The sequence below is a fragment of the Hyla sarda genome, unplaced genomic scaffold, assembly GCF_029499605.1.
Source record: "Hyla sarda isolate aHylSar1 unplaced genomic scaffold, aHylSar1.hap1 scaffold_385, whole genome shotgun sequence".
In the NCBI taxonomy this organism is placed as follows: domain Eukaryota; kingdom Metazoa; phylum Chordata; class Amphibia; order Anura; family Hylidae; genus Hyla; species Hyla sarda.
Window position 1 is genome coordinate 131162 of NW_026610404.1, and position 27457 is coordinate 158618.

Below are 27457 nucleotides of genomic sequence, written 5' to 3' on the forward strand. Positions count from 1 at the left end.
GTGCTGAATTTTATGTTTATATATTTTTTATAAGCCAAGTTGGGCTATTTTTATGTTCATTTTTTGGAATGCGTGTTTGTGTGTGTTATTTTTGTATGGAGAAAAAAGTAAACGTGTATTTTAGTAAATTTGGGCTGGCCGGTTAGGCAGAGTTTGTTTTGTAATTTTATTTTTGTTATAGCTGGTTAAGCTTGTTTTTGTTTTATGTTTTGTATCAGATGTGTTTTTCATTTTTATAATAAAAAGAGTTACAGCTCCCAGCAGATCTTTCTTACGTTTATATGTAATGACGTGCTTTATTTGTTTTCTACTTATTTTTTTTTTAGTTTTTAATCCTCACATTTTCCTATTTTTGGATGACCTTTTGGTGACTTCACAACCAGTGATGGGCTACTATGGATGTGGTCCCAGGACTGAGCTGCGGTTGGCAGTATGGCAGGGCTGTGCAGGCCGGATGTGCAGATGACTGTATGAATTTGCCACCGTGTTTGGAGCTCCAGCAGTCACATCTTGCTCTCTTGCAGGTCCACATTGGTAATGCCGGGCCTTGCCGCCTCCTGAGTCTTTGTTACTATAGTGGATACTTTGTTAGTTACTAATGCTTATATATTGTACACTAATGGTATATATTGTATACTTTGCCTTACTTTACTATTATTTATATACTGTGCATTAATGTTAATAGAGGATATACAGTACATTATTGTTACTAGAGCTGTTTGTCGTGTTTACATTACTATAGTGGATATTGTGCTTAACCTCTTAAGGACCAATGACGTCCTGGGACGTCTTGGCACCCTGGGCCTTAAGGACCAATGACATCCAAGGACGTCATGGCGTTTTCCGGTCCCTGCCGCCCGCCGGGCAGATATCGGAACCGGATGCCTGCTGAATCCAGGGCAAACGCAGAGGGGGGGCATGTAGGGCCCTTGCGATCTGCGGCGATACCGGGCTGATCGGGTCTCTGGGACCCGACCGCTCGGTAATTTTGCATGATCCCAGCTGTCACAGACAGCCAGGACCATGCTGGAGGCTAGGAGCGAGGTGGCAAGCCTGCCACCTCCTCCAATCCCCTGCGATTCTTCGGTTAGCTAACCGACCAACCGCAGGGGGAGGGGGCGGTTACTTCCTCTCGCCCTGCCCGGCCCCTGGAAGTCCCGGTACTTACCTAGTCCCTGAAGACCCGGATCCTGGCGATAAAGACGGCGGCGGCGACAGGTGAGTGGATCTTCAGCCGCGGTCGGGCCCTTTACAGCAATGCACGTCGCCGTAAAGCAACATGCATTGCTGTATTGGGACCCTGTATACTACAACTCCCAGCATGCCCAGACAGCCCTTGGCGTCTGGGCATGCTGGGAGTTGTAGTTTTGCAAGATCTGGAGGTCCACAGTTTGGAGACCACTGTGCCCTTCCAGATGTTGCAAAACTACACATCCCCAGCATGCCCTTACTGTCCAGGCATGCTGGGAGTTGTAGTTCTGTAACATCTGGCCCTTCAGATGTTGCAGAACTACAACTCCCAGCATGCCTGGACAGTTTTGGCATACTGGGAGTTGTAGTTTTGCAACATCTGGAAGGGCACAGATTGGGAACCACTGTATTAGTGGTCTGCAAACTGTAGTCCTCCAGATGTTGCAAAACTACAACTCCAAGCATGCTGGGAGTTGTAGTTCGGCAACATCTGGCTCTAAAGATGTTGCCGAACTACTACTTCCAGCATGCCTGAGAATGTTTGGGAGTTGTGGTTTTGCAACAACTGGAGGCACACTGGTTGGGAAACATTGTCTGTTTCCTAACTCAGTGTTTCCCAACCCATATGCCTCCAGCTGTTGCAAAACTATAACTACCAGCATGCACTGATAGACTGTGCATGCTGGGAGTTGTAGTTTTGCTGGAGGTTCCCCCCCCCCCCCCCTGTGAATGTACAGGGTACATTCACATGTGCATGGGGCTTACAGTGAGTATCAGGCTGCAAGTTTGCAATGCAACAAATTTTGCGCGCCAGCTTAAACTCGCAGCGGGAAACTCGCTGTAATCCCCCGCCCGTGTGACTGTACCCTAAAAACACTACACTACACTAACAGAAAATTAAATAAAAAGTAAAAAATACTACATATACACATACCCCTACACAGCCCCTCCCCAATAAAAATGAAAAACGTCTGGTACGCCACTGTTTTCAAAATGGAGCCTCCAGCTGTTGCAAAACAACAACTCCCAGTATTGCCGGACAGCCGTTGACTGTCCAGGCATGCTGGGAGTTTTGCAACAGCTGGAGGCACCCTGTTTGGGAATCACTGGCGTAGAATACCCCTATGCAAATCCGTAATTCAGGCCTCAAATGCACATGGCGCTCTCACTTGTTGTATTTCAAGGCAACAGTTTAGAGTCACATATGGGGTATCGCCGTACTCGGGAGAAATTGCCTAACAAATTTGGGGGGGGCTTTTTCTCCTTTCACCCCTTATGAAAAGGTGAAGTTGGGGTCTACACCAGCATGTTAGTGTAAAAAAATAAATTTTTTACACTAACATGCTGGTGTTGCCCTATACTTTTCATTTAGACAAGAGGTAAAAGGGGAAAAAAGACCCCCAAAATTTGTAATGCAATTTCTCCTGACTACGGAGATACCCCATATGTGGGCGCAAAGTGCTCTGGGGGCGCACAACAAGGCCCAGAAGGGAGAGTGCACCATGTATATTTGAGATGATTTGCACAGGGGTGGCTGATTGTTACAGCGGTTTTGACAAATGCAAAAAAACAAAACCCCACATGTGACCCCATTTCGGAAACTACACCCCTCACGGAATGTAATGAGGGGTGCAGTGAGAATTTACACTCCACTGGTGTCTGACAGATCTTTGGAACAGTGGGCTATGCAAATTAAAAATTTTGTACAGCCCACTGTTCCAAAGATCTGACAGACACCAGTGGGGGGTAAATGCTCACTGTACCCCTTTGCTGTCCTGGCACCATAGGGGCTTCCTAAATGCGACATGCCCCCGAGCAAAATTTGCTCTCAAAAAGCCAAATATGACTCCTTCTCTTCTGAGCATTGTAGTTCGCCCGTAGTGCACTTCAGGTCAACTTATGGGGTACCTCCATACTCAGAAGAGATGGGGTTACAAATTTTGGGGGGTATTTTCTGCTATTAACCCTTGCATAAATGTGAAATTTGGGGGAAAACACACATTTTTGTGACATTTTTTATTTTATTTTTTTACATATGCAAAAGTCGTGAAACACCTGTGGTGCGGTATTAAGGCTCACTTTTTTCCTTGTTACGTTCTTCAAGGGGTCTAGTTTCCAAAATGGTATGCCATGTGTTTTTTTTTCCCTGTTCTGGCACCATAGGCTCTTTCTAAATGCAACATGCCCCCCAAAAACCATTTCAGAAGAACGTACTCTCCAAAATCCCCTTGTCGCTCCTTCGCTTCTGAGCCTTCTACTGCGCCCGCCGAACAATTTACATAGACATATGAGGTATGTGCTTACTCGAAAGACATTGGGCTACAAATATAAGTATACATTTTCTCCTTTTACCCCTTGTAAAAATTCAAAAATTGGGTCTACAAGAACATGCAAGTGTAAAAAATGAAGATTGTGAATTTTCTCCTTCACTTTGCTGCTATTCCTGTGAAACACCTAAAGGGTTAAAATGCTGACTTAATGTCATTTTGAATACTTTGGGGGCTGCAGTTTTTATAATGGGGTCTTTTGTGGGGTATTTCTTAGATGAAGACCCTTCAAATCCACTTCAAACCTGAACTGGTCCCTGAAAAATTGTGATTTTGGAAATTTTGTGAAAAATTGGAAAATTGCTGCTGAACTTTGAAGCCTCTGGTGTCTTCCAAAAGTAAAAACACGTCAATTTTATGATGCAAACATAAAGTGGACATATTGTATATGTGAATAAAAAAAAAAAATGATTTGGAATATCCATTTTCCTAACAAGCAGAGAACTTCAAAGTTAGAAAAATGCAAAATTTTCAATTTTTTTCATCAAATTTTGGAATTTTTCACTAAGAAACGATGCAAGTATCGACAAAATTTTACCAATAACATAAAGTAGAATATGTCACGAAAAACAAATTTTGAATCAGAATGAAAGGTAAATGCATTCCAGAGTTATTAATGTTTAAAGTGACAGTGGTCAGATGTTCAAAAACGCTCTGGTCCTAAGGTGTAAAATGGACTGGTCCTTAAGGGGTTAAAGTAAACATAGTTGATATACTGTATTAATTTTATTAGAGCTGTTGTACTGTGCATCAATGTTACTATAGCTGATATTACATGCATGAAGGTTTAGATCTGTAATATCAGCTCTAATGTGACGCACTGTATAACAGCTCTAAACGTTCATGCAAGTTAAATCAGCTATAGTAACATTACTGCACAGTATATCATCTATAGTAACATTACTGCACAGTATATCATCTATAGTAACATTACTGCACAGTATATCATCTATAGTAACATTACTGCACAGTATATCATCTATAGTAACATTACTGCACAGTATATCATCTATAGTAACATTACTGCACAGTATATCATCTATAGTAACATTACTGCACAGTATATCACCTATAGTAACATTACTGCACAGTATATCACCTATAGTAACATTACTGCACAGTATATCATCTATAGTAACATTACTGCACAGTATATAATCTATAGTAACATTACTGCACAGTATATCATCTATAGTAACATTACTGCACAGTATATCATCTATAGTAACATTACTGCACAGTATATCATCTATAGTAACATTACTGCACAGTATATAATCTATAGTAACATTACTGCACAGTATATCACCTATAGTAACATTACTGCACAGTATATCATCTATAGTAACATTACTGCACAGTATATCATCTATAGTAACATTACTGCACAGTATATCATCTATAGTAACATTACTGCACAGTATATCATCTATAGTAACATTACTGCACAGTATATCATCTATAGTAACATTACTGCACAGTATATCAGCTATAGTAACATTACTGCACAGTATATCATCTATAGTAACATTACTGCACAGTATATCATCTATAGTAACATTACTGCACAGTATATCATCTATAGTAACATTACTGCACAGTATATAATCTATAGTAACATTACTGCACAGTATATCAGCTATAGTAACATTACTGCACAGTATATCATCTATAGTAACATTACTGCACAGTATATCATCTATAGTAACATTACTGCACAGTATATCATCTATAGGAACATTACTGCACAGTATATCATCTATAGTTACATTACTGCACAGTATATCATCTATAGTAACATTAGTGCACAGTATATCATCTATAGTAACATTACTGCACAGTATATCATCTATAGTAACATTATTGCACAGTATATAATCTATAGGAACATTACTGCACAGTATATCATCTATAGTAACATTACTGCACAGTATATCATCTATAGTAACATTACTGCACAGTATATCATCTATAGTAACATTACTGCACAGTATATCAGCTATAGTAACATTACTGCACAGTATATCAGCTATAGTAACATTACTGCACAGTATATCATCTATAGTAACATTACTGCACAGTATATCATCTATAGTAACATTACTGCACAGTATATCATCTATAGTAACATTACTGCACAGTATATCAGCTATAGTAACATTACTGCACAGTATATCATCTATAGTAACATTACTGCACAGTATATCATCTATAGTAACATTACTGCACAGTATATCAGCTATAGTAACATTACTGCACAGTATATCATCTATAGTAACATTACTGCACAGTATATCATCTATAGTAACATTACTGCACAGTATATCAGCTATAGTAACATTACTGCACAGTATATCAGCTATAGTAACATTACTGCACAGTATATCATCTATAGTAACATTACTGCACAGTATATCAGCTATAGTAACATTACTGCACAGTATATCATCTATAGGAACATTACTGCACAGTATATCAGCTATAGGAACATTACTGCACAGTATATCATCTATAGTAACATTACTGCACAGTATATCAGCTATAGTTACATTACTGCACAGTATATCATCTATAGTAACATTACTGCACAGTATATCATCTATAGTAACATTACTGCACAGTATATCATCTATAGTAACATTACTGCACAGTATATCATCTATAGTAACATTACTGCACAGTATATCATCTATAGTAACATTACTGCACAGTATATCATCTATAGTAACATTACTGCACAGTATATCATCTATAGTAACATTACTGCACAGTATATCATCTATAGTTACATTACTGCACAGTATATAATCTATAGTAACATTAGTGCACAGTATATCAGCTATAGTAACATTACTGCACAGTATATCAGTTATAGTAACATTACTGCACAGTATATCAGCTATAGTAACATTACTGCACAGTATATCATCTATAGTAACATTACTGCACAGTATATCAGCTATAGTAACATTACTGCACAGTATATCAGCTATAGTAACATTACTGCACAGTATATCATCTATAGTAACATTACTGCACAGTATATCATCTATAGTAACATTACTGCACAGTATATCAGCTATAGTAACATTACTGCACAGTATATCAGCTATAGTAACATTACTGCACAGTATATCATCTATAGTAACATTACTGCACAGTATATCATCTATAGTAACATTACTGCACAGTATATCAGCTATAGTTACATTACTGCACAGTATATCATCTATAGTAACATTACTGCACAGTATATCAGCTATAGTAACATTACTGCACAGTATATCATCTATAGTAACATTACTGCACAGTATATCATCTATAGTAACATTACTGCACAGTATATCATCTATAGTAACATTACTGCACAGTATATCAGCTATAGTAACATTACTGCACAGTATATCATCTATAGTAACATTACTGCACAGTATATCATCTATAGTTACATTACTGCACAGTATATAATCTATAGTAACATTAGTGCACAGTATATCAGCTATAGTAACATTAGTGCACAGTATATCAGCTATAGTAACATTACTGCACAGTATATCATCTATAGTAACATTATTGCACAGTATATCATCTATAGGAACATTACTGCACAGTATATCATCTATAGTAACATTACTGCACAGTATATCATCTATAGTAACATTACTGCACAGTATATCATTTATAGTAACATTACTGCACAGTATATCATCTATAGTAACATTATTGCACAGTATATCATCTATAGGAACATTACTGCACAGTATATCATCTATAGTAACATTACTGCACAGTATATCATCTATAGTAACATTACTGCACAGTATATCATCTATAGTAACATTACTGCACAGTATATCATCTATAGTAACATTACTGCACAGTATATCAGCTATAGTAACATTACTGCACAGTATATCATCTATAGTAACATTACTGCACAGTATATCATCTATAGTAACATTACTGCACAGTATATCATCTATAGTAACATTACTGCACAGTATATCAGCTATAGTAACATTACTGCACAGTATATCATCTATAGTAACATTACTGCACAGTATATCATCTATAGTAACATTACTGCACAGTATATCATCTATAGTAACATTACTGCACAGTATATCAGCTATAGTAACATTACTGCACAGTATATCATCTATAGTAACATTACTGCACAGTATATCATCTATAGTAACATTACTGCACAGTATATCATCTATAGTAACATTACTGCACAGTATATCAGCTATAGTAACATTACTGCACAGTATATCATCTATAGTAACATTACTGCACAGTATATCATCTATAGTAACATTACTGCACAGTATATCATCTATAGTAACATTACTGCACAGTATATCATCTATAGTAACATTACTGCACAGTATATCAGCTATAGTAACATTACTGCACAGTATATCATCTATAGGAACATTACTGCACAGTATATCAGCTATAGTTACATTACTGCACAGTATATCAGCTATAGTAACATTACTGCACAGTATATCATCTATAGTAACATTACTGCACAGTATATCAGCTATAGTTACATTACTGCACAGTATATCATCTATAGTAACATTACTGCACAGTATATCATCTATAGTAACATTACTGCACAGTATATCATCTATAGTAACATTACTGCACAGTATATCAGCTATAGGAACATTACTGCACAGTATATCATCTATAGGAACATTACTGCACAGTATATCATCTATAGTAACATTACTGCACAGTATATCATCTATAGTTACATTACTGCACAGTATATCATCTATAGTAACATTACTGCACAGTATATCAGCTATAGTTACATTACTGCACAGTATATCAGCTATAGTTACATTACTGCACAGTATACACTATAAAGTGTAGAACACTTTGCTTTGTTCTAACATGCATATGGAGTGTGCTGGGGTAGTGAAATACGGTTATTGTGTATGACATGCAGATCAGAGGCGTCGCTATTAGAATCACTGCCACAGAGCGTCTGGATGTGGCAGCAGGGAGACCATATGGTGTCAGAGTAAAGATAATTTTATGTTATTTTAATTTAAATGTATTAAAAATTTTTTGAGTACCCATTCTAGTGAGCATCGAGCTGGCGGTCCTCCACCAGGCAAGATACCACCTGTTTCAGCCCCTGCCTCTCAGCACCCCCCCCCCCCCCCCTGACTGTTAAAGTGCAAATGTTTCATTTAATCAGTTATGGTTCACTGTTATCGCTCTATCCTTTTTTTTTTTTTTTTTTTATTTAAGATTTAATAATAAAATGTGTGGTTACAAAAGACCAAATCCAACAAGGAGTCACATGTCACATAGCGGCACAATGACAGAGCCTAGAGATGACAGCAGCATGAGGAGACCATAATCTGGCAGAATGACATAGCCTGGAATTGGCAGCAGCAAGAAGAGACCATATAGTGGCTGAATGACACAGCCTGGAGTTGGCGGCAGCATGAGATTAATTTTCAAATTTAAATTGAAGATTTATGGTAGCTAGTGCTACCATAAAAATGTTTAGGAAATGTCCCAGCAGCATGAGGAAACCATATAATGGCTGAATGACACAGCCTGGAGTTTGCGGCAGCATGTGGAGACCACATGGCGGCACAGTGACACAGCCTGGAGGTGGCGGAAGCATGAGGAGACCATATAGTGGCTGAATGACACAGCCTGGAGTTGGGGATAGCATGAGGAGACAATAGGGCTTCACAATCCCGAAGATTAAAAAATGAATTTTCAATGTTAAATTGAAGTTTTATGGTAGCTAGTGCTACCTTTTTAAAAAAATTTTTTTAGTAATGTACAAGCAGCATGAGGAGACCATATTGTTGCTGAATGATACAGCCTGGAGTTTGCGGCAGCATGAGGAGACCATATAGTGGCTGAATGGCACAGCCTGGAGTTGGCGACAGCATGAGGAGAACATATGGTGGCTGAATGACACAGCCTGAAGGTGGCAACATCAGGAGTCCTGAAAGGGACCCAGTGATGCGGTGGGTGGCAATACCAGTACCTGCTTATGAAGGTGGGTGAAAAAAGGTCTGATGCGGAGGAATGTTTGTAACTGGGGAGCAGTGTCTTAAATCTGTTTCCACTATGCATATTTGTGAAATGTTGGTGTGGCTCCATGGTCAATCTACTCTGATGCATCAGGCATTGGTGGGTGGAAATCCTGGCTGATCAATGCCTGATTCATCTGCACAAAGGTCAGTCTCTCCACATTTTGACTATGGCCCCTGCCGCACTAAACACCCACTCTGATGGCACACTACTGGCCGGGCAGGACAGCTTTTCCAGGGCAAGCTCTGCTAGTTGTGGCCACAAATCAAGTTTGGCTGCCCAGAAGTCCAGCGGATCTTCAAGGTGTGTTAGCATGGGCATGTCAAGGGATGCCACCACCTGCTGGTTTAGGTCCTGCTCCAGGTCTACCTGCTGCTTATGAGTTGCTTCACTATGCGGGTATAGAAAGCTACTTATCAGCAACTGTAGACTACGGCTGCTGATGGAGCTTGTACTGCTCCTGCCACCTCACCTCTCCCCAGCAGCCATGGCAGTGGAAGGTGAGCACAGAGGGCCCCCTGAGTCAGACCTGCGAGAAGATGCTTTATGGCGCAGATAGACATCGGCCACCTGACTACATGGGATGTCTCTGTAGTACGTCAATTTGTCCTCACTCTCAGTGGGTGTAAAAAGAAAAAAAAGGCCCCCATTTTGTGCTGGAAGCGAGGGACCAATAAGGTGGAGAGCCGGAAGTCATCCCGCTGCCGAATGGTGACAGTTTGGCCGTCACTACACAAGCAACTGAGCATGCATCATTCCATTTGTGCAAGTGACTTGGAGGGACTCCCTGCCTCCATCTCCACTGCATACTGCCACAGTGTCTGGGCCCTCTGTTTCGATTTCCTCATAACCCTCTAGCTCCTCTGGCTGCTCCTGCTCCTCCTCTTCTGTCAGATGACTAGAAAAACTGCCCATTTCGGGAAACCTAAACTGTGCCCCTCCTCCTCCAGTTCAGCCCCCACAGGGCTCATGTGTCCATGAGATGTAGGCGCCACGTCTCCAGTGCCCTGACCAGCCATCATTTCCAACACGTATTGTAGGAAATGAAGCAGTGGAATGACGACATTCATCCCTTAATCCTGGCGACTTACTAATAATGTTGCTTCCTCAAAGGGCCTGAGCAAACAGCAGGTGTCACGTATGAGCTACCACTGGTTCACATTGAAGTTACACAGGGGTGTCCCCCTATCCGCTTGTATCATCAAGAAATTGGTGATGGCTTTTCTCTGTTCATATAGTCGGTCCAACATATGGAGAGTGGAATTCCAACGTGTGGCCTTGTCGCAAATCAGACTATGTTGGGGGATATCGTTCTGACACTGCAGCTCAAGGAGGGTGTGCTTTGTGGTGTACAAGTGGCTGAAGTGCACGCAAAGTTTCCTTCCCATTGTTAGGATGTCTTGCAAATGGGGGGGGGAACACTTCAGGAACTGCTTGACTACCAGATTGAACACGTGTGCCATGCAGGGCATATGGCTCAGCCTTCCTTGTCGCAGTGCAGACCAGATGTTATTCCCGTTGTCGGTCACCATGGTTCCCATTTCCAGTTTTTGTGGAGTAAGCCATGATTAAATTTCTTAATGAATGACTTTTACCAATTCCTCCCCTGTGTGACTCTTGTTGCCAAGGCAAACCATGTGAAGAACAGCGTGAGACCACCCTGCCCTGCACACATGGTATGCTGAAGGGCCACTGAGACTTGTCTGGGCAGTGGAGGCTGAGGACACGGTGAAGGATGAGGAGGCGGAGTCGCACACTGTCACAGGACCAACGGCCTGAGAGTGTGGAGGAGGAAGCTGCGTGACCTGTCCAAGTTGCTGTTGTGGCTGTGAAGGAACCACATTCCCCCAGTGAGCCGTAAAGGACATGTATTGTCCCTGACCATAGTTACAGCTCCACACGTCAATGCTGCCGTGCACTTTGGTACACACCGACAGGTTCAAGAACTGGCCCGCTTTCTCTTCCACAAAATTGTGCAGGGATGGTACTGCCTTCTTCGCAAAGAAATGACGGCTTGGGACTCTCCACCTCTGCTCGGCACAAGCCATCAGTTCTCTGAAAGGTGCAGAGTCCACCACTTGAAAAGGGAGGGATGGCAGCACCAGCCACTTGGACAGGAGCACATTCAGCTTCTGTGCCTTTGGAGGAGTGGGCGCATACTGTTGTCTCTTGGACATGGCTTTGCCGATGGATTACTGGCGGAATGACTGACTCAAAGTAGGAGGAGCAGGAGCAGCAGAAGGAGGGTATGACACACAGCTCCCTTTGGCTGAGGTGGTGGAGCCTTGGCTGGCTGAAAGAGGGAGTGGTGTGCCACTGGGTGATGCAGCAAGCTGGACCACTACATCGGAGCCATGGTTCTCTCAGGCAGTTTTATGGTGGCGCAGCATATGTTGACGAAGGGCCATGGTGCCAACATTGGGACCCTGGCCACGCTTCACCTTCTGCTGACATATCTTGCATGTGGCTATGTTAACCTTCCACCGGATGCTTGATGGAAAAACTGCTACACCACCGAGTAGCTGATTTTCCCACCTACAGTCCACACTAATTGACTGCTACTGCCGCTGTCTCCAGGAAGCCCAGTTCCACTACCTCCCAGGAAGGTAGGCTGCCGCGAAGCAGGTGGTCTCCCCCGGGCATGTTTGGCTCCATAATTTCCACTTCTGCCACCATGCTGACTGCCAACCATGCTACCAACTTGCTGGCTCAGCTGCTGCCTCACTGGCAACCTGCAACCCAGTTCTGATGATGAAGCCCCTTCTGCACCGGCTCCCATTTGTGATCGGCATCCTCATCAACAAGTGTCTGTAGGTCACTGATTTCGTCCTCAGGTTCCTCAACAGTGTCTGCTTCAGGACCCTGAACGCTGGCAACACCACCTCCCACGTCACTTTCCTCATCAATACTTGCCCGCCTAGTGTAGGAAGCGGGGATGTCTTCTCCACTTCCTGGTTGGGCAGTAGCTGCTGAATGTCCTCTATTAGATCGTCCTCAGTGAATAGTGGAGCTGAACCCACAGCATAAGATACTTCTGTAGGGGAGGGAACAGCATAGGACAGAGGAAAAGGGAGGACAGGGACTGCTCCCGGGCCATGCCAACTGAGGGTTGTCTGGGGAACCCACCGATTGTTGACTGGGGGTATCAGATGTCACTTGTGATTAAATGGATGACCGTGTTAACCAATCTGACTGCAGATGGGTTGCTGGTCAAGACATGACCACTAGCTCATACCGGGAGATCAGGCCTCTCGCTGCGACTCCTGCTGCAACTCGCCCCTAGTCTGCAGCGACCTCTGCCTGTGCCTGATTAATTTAGGCCTCCTCTGTGCACGTCCTGGCACTTCTGCCTGACATACTTAGTACGTATATGAGGGGAGTACAATACGCTTCACTACGCTTAAAACAATATTTGTCTATAACAGCAGCAGGTGAGTGCTTTTGGCTGTCCTTTCACAGTATCTAGGCCCTTGAGACTTTAATAGTAACAAAATAGTACACCACTTAGATGTACGTATGTGCTATGCACTTATGAGGGAGAAAAATGTGCTACAGTATGCTTAAAGTATTTGTGCACAACACCAGCAGTACACACCAGTGCTGCAGCACACAAACTCTGTGTACTACACCCAAAATTGCACTTTCTCTCTCAATCTCACTCCCTTATCAGTGCTTCTAGGCAGGAGTTGTGCTTGAGCTGAATCGCTGCTGTTCTTCTGTGCATCACACTGCTCTCTGTAATAGAACGCTGTAGCCAGTGACTGGGAGGTGAATTGCTTCAGAAAGAATGCTTTTCTGTGAAACACACAGTGCTCTTTGTCCCTCTCTGTGCAACAGAACGCTGACTTGTCTAGGAGGTGAATCGCTGCTGGAAAAAGCTTTTTGTTGCAACACACAGCGCTGTCTGTCCCTATCTATCTCTCTGCAGTGAAAGGCTGAAGTGACTGGCCGGAATATGGCTGCTGATTATAGGGCTGTGACATCACAGGGGTGACAGGCTGCTTATAGGCTGCATCCTGCATGTGATTCAGGGTCATCCCGCCTTCCCAGGATTCCTTGCCCCATGTCCTCACATGTGGATTCGCAATTTTAGATGCCCTGGAGCCTGGACCGCACTAAATGGAGTTTAATGAAGCGACTTGCTTGATAGAATCACGGCGCTATTTGCATTCATTGCGAATTCAATTTTTTCCTGAAATTCGTAACTAACTTCGTCAGATTCGATTCGCTCATCCCTATTCACGATATATCCGCTCTAATAACGTGAAGCACTGTATATCGTAATGTTACTAGAGCTGTTATACTGTACTTCATATTACTAGAACTGACATATTGTGGTTTACCTTACTTCACGTAAATATAGTTAATCTACTGGACAGGATATTCACATAGCTGATACACAGTGCTTTATGTTACTTAGCTGGTATACCGTGCATTGATGCTTCTATAGCGGATATATTGTGCTTTGTTACCATATAGGAGACTGCTTCACAGTACCATGGCTGATATAAACCGGGCATTAGTGTTACTAGAGTTTATGCCATGCAGGTTGGCACTGATATGGTTATTCATACATTCTTGACGTCCAGACTGCAATATTTTTGAGTATGTTCCTCGGGTTCTGTTAGACCTTTCAGGTACTCAGGTTGGCTTCCACATTATTCATGTTACTGTACACTGCGTTTAATTTTCTGATAGAAATATAATTCACAATAAATTTAGCTTTGAATTTGGGGGGGGCTGCATTACTGACCTTTCTTGTTTTGCTGGATTAGTGTCAGGTTGTTCCTTTAATCCATGGCGTCCATTCCATTGCCAACTGGCACTATTGTGTTTTGCCTCTTTAACTATTACGGGACGAGGCCATTACAAGTAATAGACATCTTCGTGCCGGGATACTGACAGGCATGTTAAGAGCTGGTGTTGTAGCAAGTAGCGGTCCAGTGGGGGGTTCTATTATCCAGACACTGGGGGCAGGGCACTATTACCCTGACACTGCGCATTTATATCTACACTGTTCAGTAAGAAGGATGGATGCACTTCATGAAGGAGTGAGTGGGAGGAGGTGGGAACATCGGCTGAGGAGGGACCTGACCCAGTGCCCTCTTGTTTTCTTTTCATAACTATGGAGTCCTGAGTCAACGATTTGTAGGTCATTGACAGACGAGTAAATAGAGAAGAAAAAGAATACACTTTGCACGTAATAAAGAATCCTCCATGTTGGCAGCAAAGGGTCAGTGTACAAACACCATGCATTCCCTGTATCCCCCCCCTCCCCCCCGAATCTATGACCTTACATGATATGAAGACCCTTACAGATCAGTACATAAACACCATGCATTCCCTGTATCCCCCCCCCCGAATCTATGACCTTACATGATATGAAGACCCTTACAGATCAGTACATAAACACCATGCATTCCCTGTATCCCCCCCCCCGAATCTATGACCTTACATGATATGAAGACCCTTACAGATCAGTACATAAACACCATACATTCCCTGTATGACCCCCCCATCTATGACCTTACATTATATAAAGACCCTTACAGATCAGTACATAAACACCATACATTCCCTGTATCCCCCCCCTCCCCCCCGAATCTATGACCTTACATTATATAAAGACCCTTACAGATCAGTACATAAACACCATACATTCCCTGTATGACCCCCCCATCTATGACCTTACATTATATAAAGACCCTTACAGATCAGTGTACAAACACCATATGTTCCCTGTATGACCCCCCCCCCCCATCTATGACCTTACATTATCTGAAGAAACGTAGAATGTGTCGGCAGATAAGAATCATTTGGCCTATCTAGTCTGCCCAATAATCTGATCCTATCTATAGTCCCTGGCCCTATCTTATATGAAGGATAGCCTTATATATATCCCTATCTTATATGAAGGATAGCCTTATACCTATCCCTATCTTATATGAAGGCTAGCCTTATACCTATCCCTATCTTATATGAAGGATAGCCTTATACCTATCCCTATCTTATATGAAGGCTAGCCTTATACCTATCTCTATCTTATATGAAGGAGCCTTATATCTATCTCTATCTTATATGAAGGATAGCCTTATACCTATCCCTATCTTGTATGAAGGCTAGCCTTATACCTATCCCTATCTTATATGAAGGATAGCCTTATGCTTATCCCATGCATGCTTAAACTCCTTCACTGTATTTGCAGCGACCACTTCTGCAGGAAGGCTATTCCATGCATCCACTACTCTCTCAGTAAAGTAATACTTCCTGATATTACTGCAGAAACCTTTCCCCTCTAATTTATACTATGTCCTCTATATAACACTCTGTCCTCTTGTGGTAGTTTTTCTTCTCTTATATATCTTCTTTCCCGTGTTGATTCCCTTTATGTATATAAAGTCTCTATCATATCCCTCAGTCTCTTCTTTCTTCTATACATGTTGTCACGATTCGGCTAGCTGGATGTGGATCCTCTGTGTCAGCGAGGGATTGGCATGGACCGTGTCGGTGGACCGGTTCTAGGGTTGCTACTGGTATTCACCAGAGCCCGCCTCAAAGCGGGATGGTCTTGCTGCGGCGGTAGCAACCAGGTCGTATCCACCGGCAACGGCTCAACCTCGCTGACTGCTGAGAAGGCGCGGGACAGAAGGACTAGACAGAGGCAAGGTCAGACGTAGCAGAAGGTCGGGGCAGGCGGCAAGGTTCGTAGTCAATATGGATAGCAGAAGATCTGGAAACACAGGCTTTGGACATCACTAAACGCTTTCACTGGCACAAGGCAACAAGATCCGGCAAGGAAGTGTGGGGGAAGTGAGGTAATATAGCCAAGGAGCAGGTGGAAGCTAATTAGGCTGATTGGGCCAGGCACCAATCATTGGTGCACTGGCCCTTTAAATCACAGAGAGCTGGCGCGCGCGTGCCCTAGAGAGCGGAGCCGCGCACGCCAGCACATGACAGCCGGGGACCGGGACGGGTAAGTGACTTGGGATGCGATTCGCGAGCGGGCGCGTCCCACTATGCGAATCGCATCCCCGCCGGCAATGTCAGTGCAGCGCTCCCGGTCAGCGGGTCTGACCGGGGCGCTGCAGAGAGAGACACGCCGTGAGCGCTCCGGGGAGGAGCAGGGACCCGGAGCGCTCGGCGTAACAGTACCCCCCCTTAGGTCTCCCCCTCTTTTTATCTCCTTGTCCCTTCAAAAGAGACGGCAACATAGGGGACGCCTCTTGAGTCTCCTTCTGAAAAAAGAAGTCCTGGGTAGCTATACCAGCGGCAGGTAGTTCAGAAGAAGTGGGAATGGGGAGGGGGGGCAGAGGGTGAAGCTTGTCACGGGGCAGAGTGTCACCAGGACGGGGGCTATGAGGAGGCACGGCACAGTCCAGATAGGCCTTGGGGAGGCCAGGCACAGGAGGAGACACTGAGGCCCGACAGACGGGACTGGGAGCCGATGTGAGGCATCTCTTACGGCAAACAGGGCCCCAATTCTTGATCTCCCCGGTGGTCCAGTCAAGGGTGGGAGAATGATGCTGGAGCCATGGCAGACCGAGGAGGACTTCAGAGGTACAGTTGGGAAGGACGAACAATTCGATCTTTTCGTGATGGGGTCCAATGCACATTAAGAGGGGTTCTGTGCGGTAACGCACAGTACAGTCCAACTTCACTCCGTTGACCGAAGAAATGTAGAGCGGCTTGACGAGACTGGTCACCGGGATGCAGAACTTATTCACCAAAGAGTCCAGAATAAAATTTCCAGAAGCACCAGAGTCCAAGCAGGCCACGGCTGAGAGGGAGGAGTTGGCAGAAAGAGAAATCCGCACGGGCACAGTGAGACGTGGAGTAGCAGACTTCGTACCAAGGGACGCCACACCCACGTGAGCTGGGTGCGTGCGTGCGTTTCCTAGATGTGGAGGACGAATAGGGCAATCCACCAAGAAATGTTCAGTACTAGCGCAGTACAGACATAGATTTTTTTCCCTACGGCGAGTCCTCTCTTCATGGGTCAGGCGAGACCGATCCACTTGCATAGCCTCCTCGGTGGGAGGCACAGGCGTAGATTGCAAAGGATACTGTGGGAGAGGTGCCCAGAGATCAAGGTCTTTTTCCTGGTGGAGCTCCTGGTGTCTCTCAGAAAAACGCATGTCAATGCGGGTGGCCAAATGGATAAGTTCTTGCAGGTTGGCAGAAATCTCTCGTGCGGCCAGCACATCCTTGATGTTACTGGATAGACCTTTTTTAAAGGTCGCGCAGAGAGCCTCGTTATTCCAAGGTAATTCGGAAGCGAGAGTACAAAATTGGATGGCGTACTCTCCTACTGAAGAATTACCCTGGACCAGGTTCAGCAGGGCAGTCTCGGCAGAAGAAGCTCGGGCTGGTTCCTCGAAGACACTACGGACTTCAGCGAAGAAGGACTGGACTGTAGCTGTGGCAGGATCATTGCGGTCCCAGAGCGGTGTGGCCCAAGACAAAGCCTTTCCAGATAGAAGACTCACTACGAACGCCACCTTAGACCGTTCTGTAGGAAATTGGTCCGACAACATCTCCATATGCAGGGAACATTGAGACAAAAATCCACGGCAGAGTCTAGAGTCCCCATCAAATTTGTCCGGCAGGGACAAGCGGAGGCTAGGAGCGGCCACTCGCTGCGGAGGAGGTGCCGGAGCTGGCGGAGGAGAGGGTTTCTGCTGTAGCAGTGGCAGAAGTTGCTGTAACATGGCGGTCAACTGCGACAGCTGCTGTCCTTGTTGGGCGATTTGCTGAGATTGCTGAGCGACCACCGTGGGTAGGTCAGCGAGACTTGGAAGCGGCACCTCAGCGGGATCCATGGCCGAATCTACTGTTAGGATTCGGCAGTCTGGAGGTGGATCCTCTGTGTCAGAGAGGGATTGGCGTGGACCGGTTCTAAGTTGCTACTGGTATTCACCAGAGCCCGCCGCAAAGCGGGATGGCCTTGCTGCGGCGGTAGCAACCAGGTCGTATCCACCGGCAACGGCTCAACCTCGCTGACTGCTGAGAAGGCGCGGGACAGAAGGACTAGACAGAGGCAAGGTCAGACGTAGCAGAAGGTCGGGGCAGGCGGCAAGGTTCGTAGTCAATATGGATAGCAGAAGATCTGGAAACACAGGCTTTGGACATCACTAAACGCTTTCACTGGCACAAGGCAACAAGATCCGGCAAGGAAGTGTGGGGGAAGTGAGGTAATATAGCCAAGGAGCAGGTGGAAGCTAATTAGGCTGATTGGGCCAGGCACCAATCATTGGTGCACTGGCCCTTTAAATCACAGAGAGCTGGCGCGCGCGTGCCCTAGAGAGCGGAGCCGCGCACGCCAGCACATGACAGCCGGGGACCGGGACGGGTAAGTGACTTGGGATGCGATTCGCGAGCGGGCGCGTCCCGCTATGCGAATCGCATCCCCGCTGGCAATGTCACTGCAGCGCTCCCGGTCAGCGGGTCTGACTGGGGCGCTGCAGAGAGAGAGAGACGCCGTGAGCGCTCCGGGGAGGAGCAGGGACCCGGAGCGCTCGGCGTAACACATGTTAAGGTCCTTTAACCTTTCCTGGTAAGTTTCATCCTGCAATCCATGTACTAGTTTGGTATCTACTTTGAACTCTCTAGAGTATCTATATCCTTCTGGAGATACGGCCTCCAGTACTGCGCACAATACTCCAAGTGAGGTCTCACCAGTGCTCTGTACAGTGGCATGAGCACTTCCCTCTTTCCACTGCTAATACCTCTCCCTATACACCCAGAGCACTGAACTCTACTGCTTATACCTCTCCCTATACACCCATGAGCACTTCTCTCTTTCTACTGCTTATACCTCTCCCTATACACCCATGAGCACTTCTCTCTTTCTACTGCTTATACCTCTCCCTATACATCCAAGCATTCTGCTAGCATTTCCTGCTGCTCTATTACATTGTCTTTCTACCTTTAAGTCTTCTGAAATTATTACTCCTAAATCCCTTTCCTCAGATACTGAGGTCAGGACTGTCAAATATTCTATATTCTACCCGAGGGTTTTTACACCCCAGGTGCATTATCTTGCACTTATCCACATTAAATTTCAGTGTCCAGAGTTCTGACCATTCTTCTACAAGGTGCGCCATTTCTATGGATACACCTTAATAAAATGGGAATGGTTGGTGATAACTTCCTGTTTGTGGCGCATTAGTATATGTGAGGTGGGGGGAAACTTTTCAAGATGGGTGGTGACCATGGCGGCCATTTTGAAGTCAGCCATTTTGAATCCAACTTTAGTTTTTTCAATAGGAAGAGGGTCATGTGACACATCAAACTTATTGGGAATTTCACAAGAAAAACAATGATGTGATTGGTTTTACCGTAACTTTATTCTTTTATGAGTTATTTACAAGTTTCTGACCACTTATAAAATGTGTTCAATGTGCTGCCCATTGTGTTGGATTGTCAATGCAACCCTCTTCTCTATATACTGCTGTATACTACTATATACACCGCAGGAGAAATGCTAGCACAGGCTTCCAGTATCCATATACACTGCTATATACTACTATATACACCGCAGGAGAAATGCTAGCACAGGCTTCCAGTATCCGTATACACTGCTATATACTACTATATACACCGCAGGAGAAATGCTAGCACAGGCTTCCAGTATCCATATACACTGCTATATACACCGCAGGAGAAATGCTAGCACAGGCTTCCAGTATTCGTATACACTGCTATATACTACTATATACACCGCTGGAGAAATGCTAGCACAGGCTTCTAGTATCCGTATACACTGCTATATACTACTATATACACCGCAGGAGAAATGCTAGCACAGGCTTCCAGTGTCCGTATACACTGCTATATACTACTATATACACCGCAGGAGAAATGCTAGCTCAGGCTTCCAGTATCCGTATACACTGCTATATACTACTATATACACCGCAGGAGAAATGCTAGCACAGGCTTCCAGTATCCGTATACACTGCTATATACTACTATATACACCGCAGGAGAAATGCTAGCACAGGCTTCCAGTGTCCGTATACACTGCTATATACTACTATATACACCGCAGGAGAAATGCTAGCTCAGGCTTCCAGTATCCGTATACACTGCTATATACTACTATATACACCGCAGGAGAAATGCTAGCACAGGCTTCCAGTATCCGTATACACTGCTATATACTACTATATACACCGCAGGAGAAATGCTAGCACAGGCTTCCAGTGTCCGTATACACTGCTATATACTACTATATACACCGCAGGAGAAATGCTAGCTCAGGCTTCCAGTATCCGTATACACTGCTATATACTACTACATACACCGCAGGAGAAATGCTAGCACAGGCTTCCAGTATCTGTATACACTGCTATATACACACCGCTATATACACCGCAGGAGAAATGCTAGCACAGGTTTCCAGTATCCGTATACACTGCTATATACTACTATATACACCGCAGGAGAAATGCTAGCACAGGCTTCCAGTATCCATATACACTGCTATATACACCGCAGGAGAAATGCTAGCACAGGCTTCCAGTATCTGTATACACTGCTATATACACACCGCTATATACACCGCAGGAGAAATGCTAGCACAGGCTTCCAGTATCCGTATACACTGCTATATACTAATATATACACCGCAGGAGAAATGCTAGCACAGGCTTCCAGTATCCGTAGTTTCAGGTGCTGCAGAATGGGCAAAACAAAAATTGGAACAGGCCCCTCAGTTTACGCAGAAGATTTTGTTCAGTGATGAGGAAACTTTTATGTGAATGGTGAAGATAACAAACAAAACCACGGCTATTGATCTGACACTAACCCACATTGGATAGATCCCTCCAAGACTGTTGGAACACAATATGGGTGTCAGGTCCGAGCATTCCTAGATGAACAGTTTCCTGGAAAGTGGATTGGTCATCGTGGGCCAGTTGAATGGCCCCCAAGGTCTCCCGATCTGACCCCCTTAGACTTTTATCTTTGGGGTCATCTGAAGGCAATTGTCTATGCTGTGAAGATACGAGATGTGCAGCACCTGAAACTATGGATCCTGGAAGCCTGTGCTAGCATTTCTCCTGCGGTGTATATAGTAGTATATAGTAGTATATACTGGAAGCCTGTGCTAGCATTTCTCCTGCGGTGTATATAGTAGTATATAGTAGTATATACTGGAAGCCTGTGCTAGCATTTCTCCTGCAGTGTATATAGTAGTATATAGCAGTGTATACGGATACTGGAAGCCTGTGCTAGCATTTCTCCTGCGGTGTATATAGCAGTGTATATGGATACTGGAAGCCTGTGCTAGCATTTCTCCTGCAGTGTATATAGTAGTATATAGCAGTGTATACGGATACTGGAAGCCTGTGCTAGCATTTCTCCTGCGGTGTATATAGTAGTATATAGCAGTGTATACTGGAAGCCTGTGCTAGCATTTCTCCTGCGGTGTATATAGTAGTATATAGCAGTGTATACGGACACTGGAAGCCTGTGCTAGCATTTCTCCTGCGGTGTATATAGCGGTGTGTGTGTATATAGCAGTGTATACTGAAGCCTGTGCTAACATTTCTCCTGCAGTGTATATAGTAGTATATAGCAGTGTATACGGATACTGGAAGCCTGTGCTAGCATTTCTCCTGCAGTGTATATAGTAGTATATAGCAGTGTATACGGATACTGGAAGCCTGTGCTAGCATTTCTCCTGCAGTGTATATAGTAGTATATAGCAGTGTATACGGATACTGGAAGCCTGTGCTAGCATTTCTCCTGCAGTGTATATAGTATTATATAGCAGTGTATACGGATACTGGAAGCCTGTGCTAGCATTTCTCCTGCAGTGTATATAGTAGTATATAGCAGTGTATACGGATACTGGAAGCCTGTGCTAGCATTTCTCCTGCGGTGTATATAGCAGTGTATACGGATACTGGAAGCCTGTGCTAGCATTTCTCCTGTGGTGTATATAGTAGTATATAGCAGTGTATACTGGAGGCCTGTGCTAGCATTTCTCCTGCAGTGTATATAGTAGTATATAGCAGTGTATATGGATACTGGAAGCCTGTGCTAGCATTTCTCCTGCAGTGTATATAGTAGTATATAGCAGTGTATACGGATACTGGAAGCCTGTGCTAGCATTTCTCCTGCGGTGTATATAGTAGTATATAGCAGTGTATACGGATACTGGAAGCCTGTGCTAGCATTTCTCCTGCGGTGTATATAGTAGTATATAGCAGTGTATACGGATCCTGGAAGCCTGTGCTAGCATTTCTCCTGCAGTGTATATAGTAGTATATAGCAGTGTATACGGATACTGGAAGCCTGTGCTAGCATTTCTCCTGCAGTGTATATAGTATTATATAGCAGTGTATACGGATACTGGAAGCCTGTGCTAGCATTTCTCCTGCGGTGTATATAGTAGTATATAGCAGTGTATACGGATACTGGAAGCCTGTGCTAGCATTTCTCCTGCGGTGTATATAGTAGTATATAGCAGTGTATACGGATACTGGAAGCCTGTGCTAGCATTTCTCCTGCGGTGTATATAGTAGTATATAGCAGTGTATACTGGAAGCCTGTGCTAGCATTTCTCCTGCAGAGTATATAGTAGTATATAGCAGTGTATATGGATACTGGAAGCCTGTGCTAGCATTTCTCCTGCGGTGTATATAGTAGTATATAGCAGTGTATATGGATACTGGAAGCCTGTGCTAGCATTTCTCCTGCGGTGTATATAGTAGTATATAGCAGTGTATACGAATTCTGGAAGCCTGTGCTAGCATTTCTCCTGCGGTGTATATAGTAGTATATAGCAGTGTATACGGATACTGGAAGCCTGTGCTAGCATTTCTCCTGTGGTGTATATAGCAGTGTATATGGATACTGGAAGCCTGTGCTAGCATTTCTCTTGCGGTGTATATAGTAGTATATAGCAGTGTATACAGATACTGGAAGCCTGTGCTAGCATTTCTCCTGTAGTGTATATAGTAGTATATAGCAGTGTATACGGATACTGGAAGCTTGTGCTAGCATTTCTCCTGCAGTGTATATAGTAGTATATAGCAGTGTATACTGGAAGCCTGTGCTAGCATTTCTCCTGCGGTGTATATAGTAGTATATAGCAGTGTATACAGATACTGGAAGCCTGTGCTGGCATTTCTCCTGCGGTGTATATAGTAGTATATAGCAGTGTATACTGGAAGCCTGTGCTAGCATTTCTCCTGCGGTGTATATAGTAGTATATAGCAGTGTATACTGGAAGCCTGTGCTAGCATTTCTCCTGCGGTGTATATAGTGGTGTGTATATAGCAGTGTATACAGATACTGGAAGTCTGTGCTAGCATTTCTCCTGCGGTGTATATAGTAGTATATAGCAGTGTATACAGATACTGGAAGCCTGTGCTGGCATTTCTCCTGCGGTGTGTGTGTGTATGTGTGTGTGTGTATATATATATATATATATATATATATATATATATATATATAGCAGTGTATATAGATACTGGAAGCCTGTGCTAGCATTTCTCCTGTGGTGTATATAGCGGTGTGTATATAGGAGTATATACGGATACTAGAAGCCTGTGCTAGCATTTCTCCTGCAGTGTATAAGCCTAGGGTGGGAAATGCATCATCCCCCCCCTGTCATCATCCAGACCCCCGTCATTAACATCCTCATCATCATCACCGCCTGTCATCATCCAGACCCTCATCATCATCACCTGTCATCATCCCACACCCCCCTACTTTCATCATCCCCACCCCCTTCATCATCCCACACCCCCCCCCCTTCATCATCCTCTTGTCATCATCCCACACCCCCCCCCCCTTCATTATCCCCTTGCAATCATCCCACACCCCCCCACCTTCATCATCCCCTTGTCATCATCCCCACCCCCCTTCATCATCCCACACCCCCCCCCCCCCTTCATCATCCTCTTGTCATCATCCGCCCTCAGTGGTTTTCAACCTGCGGACCTCCAGAGGTTTCAAAACTACAACTCTCAGCAAGCCCGGGCAGCCATCGGCTGTCCGGGCTTGCTGGGAGTTGTAGTTTTGAAACCTCCGGAGGTCCGCAGGTTGAAGACCACTGCGGCCTTCGACATCATCCAGCCCCCTCTCACCCCCTTTAGTTCTGTACAGTACTCACCTCCGCTCGGCGCTGGTCCGGTGCCGCAGGACTGTCCGGTGAGGAGGTGGTCCGGTGGGATAGTGGTTCCGGGCTGCTATCTTCACTGGGGGCGACTCTTCTCCGCGCTGCGGGCCCGGAATAGAGGCGTTGCCTGGACGATGACGCAGAAGTACGTTGGTAATGAACGTACCTCTGCGTCGTCGTCAAGGCAACGTGACTATTCTGGGGCCGGGCCCGAAGCGCTTAGAAGAGGCCTCCCCGGTGAAGATAGCAGCCCGGAACCACTATCCCACCGGACCACCTCCTCTCCGGACAGTCCTGCAGGACCGGACCAGCGCCGAGCGGAGGTGAGTACTCAGAACTAAAGGGGGTGAAAGGGGGCTGGATGATGTCGTAGGCCGCAGTGGTCTTCAACCTGCGGACCTCCAGAGGTTTCAAAACTACAACTCCCAGCAAGCCCGGACAGCCGATGGCTGCCCGGGCTTGCTGGGAGTTGTAGTTTTGAAACCTCTGGAGGTCCGCAGGTTGAAGACCACTGTGGGTGGAGAGTTCACTCGAGTATAAGCCGAGGGGGGTGTTTTCAGCACGAAAAATCGTGCTGAAAAACTCGGCTTATACTCGAGTAAATACGGTAATATATAATTAGACAACAACAGTAAGTATTTGCGACTCGGTGCACAGAAATAAATATATAGATGCTATTAGACAACTTACTGAACAAGTGATGATCCGTTTTGTCCTGGGTGTGGGAGTTGATAGGGGAGTATTCATAGTTGGTAAGGGATTCCACTGAAAATAGCAAATAAATTAGAAATAAACAAACTAATATGCAAAATACTCCATTTGTGCAGGTGGTGACTCATATATTCAATATATATACGAAGATGATTTGTCACTTACTTAAAAGTGCTATATAGGTGTTCTGCAGCAATGTCCAATTGTACACAAAAATGCTGGACGCTGTAACTAACAGAAGAATAAAGCATAAACACACCGTGTCTGGGTATGCTGCAGGTATCCTCACAAGTTGCTTCCTGTTACTATTGTATCAATGTAACTTGTATCTTCAATGGCACAAGAAACAATACAATCTGTATATTAATAAGTTATTCTAGGTTCAGACCTACTGTCGTAATACAGTGCCTCCGTGTTTCTTATGGTGATATCGCGGTTTCCGGCTTCCTCAAAGACCGCGTACCGGCTGCCGTGTCTCCACGCTCAGTGACGAGCCGGTGTCCGCTCAGGGATCCCTGAGGAAGGATAGCGCACTATCCGAAATGCATAGGATCTAATCCCCATGCCCTATGACACTAAGTGACGTCACTGCACAGTGCCCAGGCATTACCGCAAACCTGTTCCGCTGCTCGGCTTGCACCACGCCGGTGAGACGCTTTCCGGCAGGAGCGACACTATTTGCAACCGCTATCATTCCCGGACAATAGAATCTTCAGTTTAACCTCCGCAGCAAGCTCCCTGCAACGCGCGGAGACCGCGATATCACCATAAGAAACACGGAGGCACTGTATTACGACAGTAGGTCTGAACCTAGAATAACTTTTATTAATATACAGATTGTATTGTTTCTTGTGCCATTGAAGATACAAGTTACATTGATACAATAGTAACAGGAAGCAACTTGTGAGGATACCTGCAGCATACCCAGACACGGTGTGTTTATGCTTTATTCTTCTGTTAGTTACAGCGTCCAGCATTTTTGTGAATGAGAAGCTACCTATAAGTATACAATTGGACATTGCTGCAGAACACCTATATAGCACTTTTAAGTAAGTGACAAATCATCTTCGTATATATATATTGAATATATGAGTCACCACCTGCACAAATGGAGTATTTTGCATATTAGTTTGTTTATTTCTAATTTATTTCCTATTTTCAGTGGAATCCCTTACCAACTATGAATACTCCCCTATCAACTCCCACACCCAGGACAAAACGGATCATCACTTGTTCAGTAAGTTGTCTAATAGCATCTATATATTTATTTCTGTGCACCGAGTCGCAAATACTTACTGTTGTTGTCTATTTGTACCTTGGGGGACTTGCCAGGACCCTCTTAGCGACCAACTGGCTGCCAGAATTAAATAAGTCCAGGGCTATTGATACACACATCTATTTTTGAATTCATTCACCTTACTATATATAATGTTCTAGGTTCTGTTACTATATGTAATGTTTTTGGTTCTGTTACTGTATGTAATGTTCCTGTTTTACTGTAACAGAACCAAAAACATTACATATAGTAACAGAACCAAGAACATTACATATAGTAGATACAGGAACAGAACATTACAAATAGTAAATACAGTAACAGAACAAGAGCATTACATGTAGTAGATACATGAACAAAATATTACATACAGTGGATACAGTAACTGAACCAAGAGCAATACATGTAATAAATACTTTAAAAGAACAGGAACATTACATACGGTAAATACAGTAACAGAATATTATAGTACATACCGTAACATAACAAGAACATTACATGTAGTAGATACATGAACAAAATATTACATACAGTGTATACAGTGACAAAACCAGTAGCAATACATGTAATAGATACAGTAAAATAACAGGAACATTACATACAATGAATACTAGGGATGCACTGGAATTTCGGCCAGCAAAAATTATCGTCCCGGAATTCGATCAGCCGAAAATGCCAAAAGGGGCATTTTCGGCTGATGGAATTCTGGGCCGAAATTTTTTTATTTTTTTTTTTTGGGGG

The 27457-nt window shown here is 44.2% G+C and overlaps 1 protein-coding gene and 1 long non-coding RNA gene across 3 annotated transcripts in view; one reads left to right on the forward strand and one right to left on the reverse strand.

The window, feature by feature from the left end:
• The window catches only part of LOC130332655 (receptor-type tyrosine-protein phosphatase O-like), a gene marked incomplete at its 3' end in the record, with an annotated part of 168328 nt that overhangs the window by 15911 nt on the left and 124960 nt on the right, over positions 1 to 27457 (forward strand).
• On the reverse strand, positions 145 to 26218 carry LOC130332656 (uncharacterized). 2 transcript variants are annotated; one of them, XR_008875253.1, is made up of 4 exons: positions 25836 to 26218; positions 25609 to 25674; positions 25423 to 25497; positions 145 to 571 (listed from the first exon to the last, which is right to left on the reverse strand). It is a non-coding gene; the product is annotated as an uncharacterized LOC130332656 (long non-coding RNA). The 2 variants fall into 2 exon arrangements; XR_008875254.1 differs by having other exon boundaries at positions 25832 to 26218.